This window comes from Cervus canadensis, chromosome 17 (assembly GCF_019320065.1).
Source record: "Cervus canadensis isolate Bull #8, Minnesota chromosome 17, ASM1932006v1, whole genome shotgun sequence".
NCBI classification, from domain to species: Eukaryota; Metazoa; Chordata; class Mammalia; order Artiodactyla; family Cervidae; genus Cervus; species Cervus canadensis.
Window position 1 is genome coordinate 12,125,635 of NC_057402.1, and position 7,686 is coordinate 12,133,320.

Sequence of the window (7,686 nt, forward strand, 5' to 3'; positions counted from 1 at the left end):
TGCATAGCTCCGGCCAAGTGATGGAGGCAGAAGTAGGAGGCGGCGGAGTGCTGTGTGGTAGGGACAGGGGAGAGGCAGGGAGGTAAGACTGGCAGCGGGGAGGCCAGTTGGGAGGTGGTTCCGGTAATCCGGGAGAGAAGTGATGGCTTGGAGCAGGATGGAGGCAGAGGGACAGCGTGTGGACAGATCTGGGTGGGGTGGGGATGGAGGCAGAGGGAGGAGGCGGGGAAGAAGTGAGGATTCAGACTCAGATGGCCAGGTGGACGGTGCTGCCTGTTGCTGCAATCCAGAAGGCTTGGGGTAAATGAGGGCAGTGTTGGCCGTGGCAAGGGTGAGGGCCAGTGGCCCTGGGCTGGGTGGGGATGTCCAGAGGTGCTGGACACAGGAGGTACTGATGCTGAGGGGGAGAGGTGGAGTGAGGCCGGGAGGATGGAGAGCGAAGCTTGAGAACATGGAGATTTAAGGAACAGGTGGGGATGGCCTACAGGTATGTTGGAACCCTCCACTCTCCTGACCTTAGAGAGACACCTCTGACACCAATGTGCCATCCTTTTCAGAGTCCAGAGGATGCTGACTGGAGTTTCTGGTTCCCTGACCGTCGGCCCACTCTCCACTCACGCCCTTGCACTTTCGGGAGCCTGGACCTGTGTAAACCCCAATCCCACCATGCCTACGGCTAACTCTACTCCATTCTTCCAAATCACACCATCTAATGATAAGTCCTCACTTACATTTTCTATTTGCGTAAACTCATTAATTAATTTTCTATATTAAAGGAATATTTATTTATGTGACTGTGTTGGTTCTTAGTAGCAGCACATGGAATCTTTTGGGATCTAGCTCCCTGGCCAGGGATTGAACCCAGGACCCCTGCATTAGGAACACAGAGTCTTACCCACTGAACCACCAGGGAAGTCCGAAGTTTCTGTCTTTTGTAACAGAAAGAATTTTCACTAATACATCTACCAAGGTTAGTGTCTCTTGGGCCGCCATTCTTGAATTCTGACATGAAAACTTTGTTTTAAAGAATTTTTCCAGGATCACCCAGACACTTACAGTCCCTGGACTGCAGCAGGTTTCCCTAAGGAATTCTGTTAGCATTTTTGTTGTTCAGTCACAAAGTCATGTCCAACTCTTTGCAACCCTATGAGCTGTGGCACTCCAGGCTCCTCTGTCTTCCACTATCTCCTGGAGTTTGCTGAAGTTCATGTCCATTGAGTCAGTGACACTCTCTAACCAGCTCATCCTCTGTTGCCCCCGCCTCCTTTTGCCTTCTATCTCTCCCAGCATCAGGGTCTTTTCCAATGAGTCAGCTCTTTGCATTAGGTGACCAAAGTATTGGAGCTTCAGCTTCAGCGTTAGTCGTTCCAAAGAATATTCAGGGTTGATTTCCTTTAGGATTGACTGATTTGCTAGTATTAGTCATTTATTACTGTGTAACTAATTAGCTCAACATGTAGTGGCTTCAAACAATAATAAACATTTATTGTCTCACAGTGTCTAAGGGTTAGGAATCCCAGAATAGTTCTGGCCCAGGGTCTCTCTTGAGGTTGCAGATGAGATGGCAACCAGGTCAGAAGACTTATCCAACAGCTGGAGGATCTGCTTCTGAGGTGGCTCCTGCACACAGAAAATTGATGATAGCTGTTGGTAGGAGGAGTTTCCTAGGTGTCACTAGTGGTAAAGAACCCGCTTGCCAATGCAGGAGACACAAGAGATGTGGGTTCAACCCCTGGGTTGGGGAGATCCCCTGAAGGAGGGCACAGCAACCCACTCCAATATTCTTGCCTGAAAAATCCCCATGGACAGGGGATCTTGACGGGCTGCGGTCCATAGGGTTGCAAAGGGTCGGACATGATTAACGTGACTTACCACACATGCACGCTCGTTGGCGGGAGGCCTCAGTTCCTCACTCCATAGGCTTCTCATAGAGCTGCTTGAATGTCCTCCTGACATGCAGCTGGCTTCTAATTTTGACCTGGCCTCAGAAGCCATTCACTGTACCTTTTGCAATGTCCTATGGTTTGTACAGTTTGGCTTATTCAGCCTAGGGAGGTCTACACATGTGGGTGAGAATTATTAGGGGCCATTTTGAGGGGTATGTACTTCCCTAATAGCTCAGTAGGTAAAGAATCTGCCTGCAATGCAGGAGACCCAGGTTCTATCCCTGGGTCAGGGAGTACCCTGGAGAAGGAAATGGCGACCCACTCCAGTACTCTTGCCTGGAGAATTCCATGGACAGAGGAGCCTGGCAGGCTACAGTCCATGGGATTGAAGAGTTGAACACAACTATGCGACTAACTTTTTCTTGAGGGGTGCAGAACCAGGCCACCTGGTGGCTGTGACTAGGCCACCTTTCTAGCGCCCCTACCATTCTGGAGAGAAAGACCAGCCCCACCTTACCCTGCGTGAGTGAGTCTCATCCAGAAGGAAGTAGCACCATCTCTCCCACCCCTGCAGGTGGCTGCTCCACCCCTTCCCCCAGAACCACAGCCAGGAGGACCCTGATAATAGCTTCAGGTCCAAGGTTAACACCATGGCAACGGGAGGGAAAGGTGGGGAAGGGACTATGGCTGGAGCTGGGGGCTCCAGGCAGTGTGGGTGGTGGGTGGTGGTTTAGTCACTAAGTCATATCCAACTTTTGCGACCCCATGGACTGTAGCGCACCAGGCTCCTCTGTCCATGGGATTGTTCCAGGCAAGAACGCTGGAGGGGGTAGTCATTTCCTTCTCCAGGAAATCATCTCAATTCAGAGATCAAACCCATATCTCTGGCGTCTCCTGCATTAACAGATGGATTCTTTACCACTGAGCCACCAAGGATTCCCTGGGCAGCGTGAGAGGGGACTTATTACCTAGAAACACAGCCTGCGAGGCTCTGGGTCCCCGGGGGTGGGGGTGGAGGCTACCATTTGCTCTGGCCTCCTCTCTGAGGCCCCCCTCTCACCGGTTGCCTGGCAACCATTGTTCATTTAATCCCTACCGACTTTGAAAATCAAAATCAATTTCCTTCATGACCTGAGTCAGAGAGGCCATATTAACCCCCAAGTTTGAACAGTCCCGTTTTATTGCTCAAAGCTTTATGAACAAGGATGTACACAGAACATTACTTAAACAGGAAAAGTGTCTTGGGGGGGGCGGTGACCCTAAATATCTGTCAGAGGGGATGAGATTCCGTCAAGGCCCTTTCTCAACACAGAATATTCTTCCCTTGAGAAAAAACGCTGCTGGAGATCTAGGTGTGCTGAGTAGTTTCACGATGTAACTGAAAAATAACAAGCAGTTCACAGAACAGAGTGTATGGTGAGCTGCTGTTATTGTTCCACACACACCAAAAAAGGTGTGTGTGGGCGTCCACATGGGCCTATCAATGAAAACATTCTGGAAGAATACACAGCAAGATGGTAACTGTGACTTTCCGGGGAATAGGACTGTAAAGAATTTAAATTTCCTTTCTATCTTTCTGGATTATCTGATTTAAAAAATAAGACAAGCACTTTTTGACTTTTTCAAACTGCAAATAAAAAAATGAATCTCATTTCTTTTTGAAAGTGGAGAATTCCGACTCTGGGGCTCAGGAACTCTCAGAGGCCCAGGGGGGTTGATTGAGATGCCTTGCTTAGCAAGGGCAGGGCCTGGGCGGGGCAGGCCAGCAGGAGGGGGAAGGAGATGGATGCACCCCACCAGGGTGATGAGACCCTTCCTGGTAGTGAGTTCCCCTCTCTGGTCTCCCGGTGGTCCGGCTGAAGCTGGATGATGGGGGATTGGGGAGAGGGGGGGGTCTCTGCAGTGATGGAGGCTAAGCCAGATGCTTCTTGGGTTCCAGGAAGAGGGGAAGGTTTAACTGACTCACCGAGAAGGAGTGACAGGCAGGGTGTGGACCCCAGGCTGAGACCAGTGGGACCAGGGCTGGGGGTAGCAAAGGATCCACCTCCTTTGACCACTCGTCCGCCTCATGCTCTCTCCAGGCTGACATTGCCTCGGGTCCCTCTTAGCTTTGCAGTTGATGCCCTTCTGGATGGTCTCATTCATACCTGTGCCTTCAACCCCCTCCTGGCCAGGGACCATGTCATCTTCTCCACACCCGAGTCCACCCTCCAGGCTGCCCCTCTTCCTGAAAGCTATGCCTTATCTTGTCACTCCCTCGCTAAGGTCTTTCATGGGCTTCCTTGTGTCTGCCGAGAAGGGATGCAAGGCCCTTCAAATCTGGCTCCAATCCAAAAGCCCTCCCCACTTCTATGCCTGGAGTTCCTCTCTGTGTGTCTACAAAGCTACCTTTCCTTTGTCTACATGATAAAATCCTATTTTTCCTTTAAGACCCAGCCCAAAGGTCAACAGCCTCCACTGTGAAGCCTTCTAAATACTCCAGGGATTCCAAACATTTTTGCTTCTATAATCCTCAGTAACTTACTCTCCTTTATCATATGTTGTTTTCTCCCTCCATTAGCATACTAGCTCCATTAGGGTAGAGGTTGGAAATTTTTGTTCCCTGCTGCATCTTTGGTGCCTAGAGCAACAGTGCCTGGTAGTTTCCTTATAAGCGGGTATGAATGAATAAATGACTTTATGAATCTTTGCCACTGATGTTGTTCAGTTGCTAAGTCATGTTTGACTCTTTGCAACCCCATGAACTGCAGCACATCGGGCTTCCCTGTCCTTCACTATCTCCCAGAGTTTTCTCAAACTTAAGTCCATTGAGTCAGTGATGCCATCCAACCATCTCATCCTCAATTGTCTCCGTCTCCTCTTGCCTTCCATCTTGCCATGCACTTCGCCTTATTTTTTGAATGAGGAAGCAGAAGCACAGAGAAGTTAATTAATAATTTTGGCCACCTGACTAGAAAATACATTCTAAATACCAGGTGTGACTATTCTGAGCCTCAGTGTTTCCATCTGTCACGTGGGGAAGATAAAAATACAGCTGCCCTGAAGTTGCTATGGGTTGTTTGAGGATCATATGAAATGATGTTTTTGAGTAAGCTTTCAAACTGTGTTGACTATTATCATTTCCCTTCTTCTCTTAAGAATTCATGTTACAAGGGAAAGAACTAAAATGAAGAACTCAGAGATCAACTAGTCTAACCCATTATTTTCCAGGGAGAGAAGTTCAGGACTCCTGGTAACTTCTAGACACATGTTGAATGTCTCTGGGCAAAAAAATTGGGGACTGACCTCTCAGATTGGTACCTCCCTATGAGGACCAGCCTGCAGGCATCCATCCACCTTTCAGTTCTTTTCTCCTTCCATCCATCCTTTCATTCTTCCACCCATCCTTTCATTCTTCCTTCCTTTCATCCATCCTTCTAACCAACCATCATGTATCCTTCTATCCATCTACCCATCCATCCTTTCACTCTCCACCCATTCATCTTTCTTCTTACCATCTGTCAAATCCATTCATCTTTCCACTCATCTATTTATCCTCCATCCCTTCATTTATCCATCTATCCACCCAAAGTGAAAAAAGTGAAAGTGTTAGCTGTTCAGTCATGTCTGACTCTTTGCGATCCCAGGGACTGTAGCCCACCAGGTTCCTCTGTCCATAGAATTCTCCAGACAAGAATACTGGAGTGGCTAGCCATTCCCTTCTCCAGGGGATCTTCCCAACCCAAGGATAGAATCTGAATCTCCTGCATTGAAGGTGGATTCTTTACCTTCTTAACCACCAGGAAAGCCATGAACCCAATCATCTCCTCAACTATTATTCATTGTTTCTTTCAGTCATCATTTTACACAGATCATTTCCTGAGGCTCTGGTGTTGCACTAACACTGGATGGAGATCAACAGACCATCTACCTTTGGAGCTGCTGATAGCCTTGAGAAAGAAGTGTAATATGAAAATGTGGGAATGCACCCAGCAAGGCTCTTGGTGCACGTACATGCTTAGAACTTGGAGCTCTCCCTATGATTAAGTCACTTGCTGGAGGTCCCACACTAGTAAGTGGGGGAACTGGCTCCAGAGCTCAACCCTAAGATTTCTTCTTACCCTACCTTGCTGCCTCTTTCCTGAAAGACTTCCCTGAACACTGTCAGCTCTGGGGAGAACATGCTAACGGGGGGGCCAAGACTTCACGTAATGAGAACACCTTACTGGCCATCCTCGTGGTGATCTACGACACCAGAGATCTCTGTCCAGGGGACCGGCTAGGGTCAGGCAAACAGGCTGGGTGCCAGCAGGCAGGAGGCTGCAGGAAGAGGAACAGTTAATTCATTAGTCATGCAGGCAAGCGGAGCTTTGCACATTAAACCCCTTCATCTCCGAGCAATTGCATCCATCAAGGCAAGAGAAAGCAATTTGGTTAAGTGGTGAATTTAATCACACTGCAGCTGTTCAGAAGCCACTTAACGCCTTTGACAGCAATTGTGCTCTTCTTACCTGGAAAGCACACTTCTTTAAACACATGGCTTTTGTACTCTCAGCCCCTGGTTTGTCAGATTATAAAAGCTACAGAATGTTGGTGCTGAAAGGCAGCTCCAGGAAAGTCTTTCTGGTTCTGCCCTTCCATTTTGAAAGGATGAGAGAGCAGAAACATGATGAATCCTATGTTTCTCATCTATTCCTCCCAACAATCCTCAGGGCCCAGGTACACCTTCCTCTCACAGATGCTGAAACTGTTGCCCAAAGAGGTGAACCTCCCCACCTGAGTTCAAATCCAAGAATGCCTTATTCCCAAGTCTTCACTTCCTGTTCATTGGAGTCATTTCTGCAAAACTGCATCTTTTTTTGCAACTGCAAAATTTTCCATTATACCACTCAGGCTACTGGGCCTCTTCCAGTTTATCTCCTAATCACTCTCCGTAATTTTCTCCCCTCTCCTCCCCCCAGCCACCAAGGCCCACATAACTTTGTGCCAAAATCATTGCCACCCCCACTTGCCCCTATGATCTCTCTATCCCCAATCTTGATATCCTCTACGCTTCTGATGCACTGTTCGGCTCTCAGGTTCACAGCATAGCACACCACCCTCATCCTGCCTCTCCTTGGCTCAGAATTTTTCCTCGGACCCCACTACCTACAAGATAATATCTAAGGATGCTGGTACAGGACGCTGCCCTGTCTTCCCTCCCACCCACTCACCATTTCTCAAACAAATCTCATTTTCAAGCCCCAGATTTAGCAAACCTCTTCCTACCTCAGGGCCTTTGCACATGCTAGTCCCTTCCCCCTCTCCCAATTCAGCCTTTCTCATCCCAACCCTCTCTGGTTTCTTTCCCTAACTGGCTATAAGACAGGAGATAGATGGGTTCCAGGTTATAAACTGGTCTCCTATTTGCATTTTATGGGGCACAAAGAAGTGGGCTTCAGGCTGGATACCTATGACTGTAACATTTCCTGAGACAAGAGATAGGTAGGCTCCAGTTAAGGCATTTACAATCAGCTTCCTGTTTGCCCTCCGAAATGGACGTAACAACAGAAACAGGGTAGGTAGCCAGTGTTTGTCTCTTGTAAACACCTTAAGGTTTATAGTCATGGTGATTAGTCAAGGTAATAGTCATGGCAAGGACAAAGAGGGGGCAAAACCCTGTTTCAGTAAAAGATCAAGAGATCTCTGCTCCCCCTTCTTTTGGGACAAGGGCAATGCTACACAGGCACAGAAATGCTCCTTGTGGGTCAAAAGTCAAGGAATGACGCCAGGCCATAATGTTGTTGGCCAAAATCTTGGCATTCTCTGCTCCCTAAAGCAG

General features: G+C 48.4%; 1 non-coding gene across 1 annotated transcript; it reads right to left on the minus strand.

The window, feature by feature from the left end:
* Positions 1-840: 840 nt before the first annotated feature.
* TRNAR-CCU lies at positions 841-913 on the minus strand. The gene has a single exon. It is a non-coding gene; the product is annotated as a tRNA-Arg (tRNA).
* Positions 914-7,686: the final 6,773 nt, after the last annotated feature.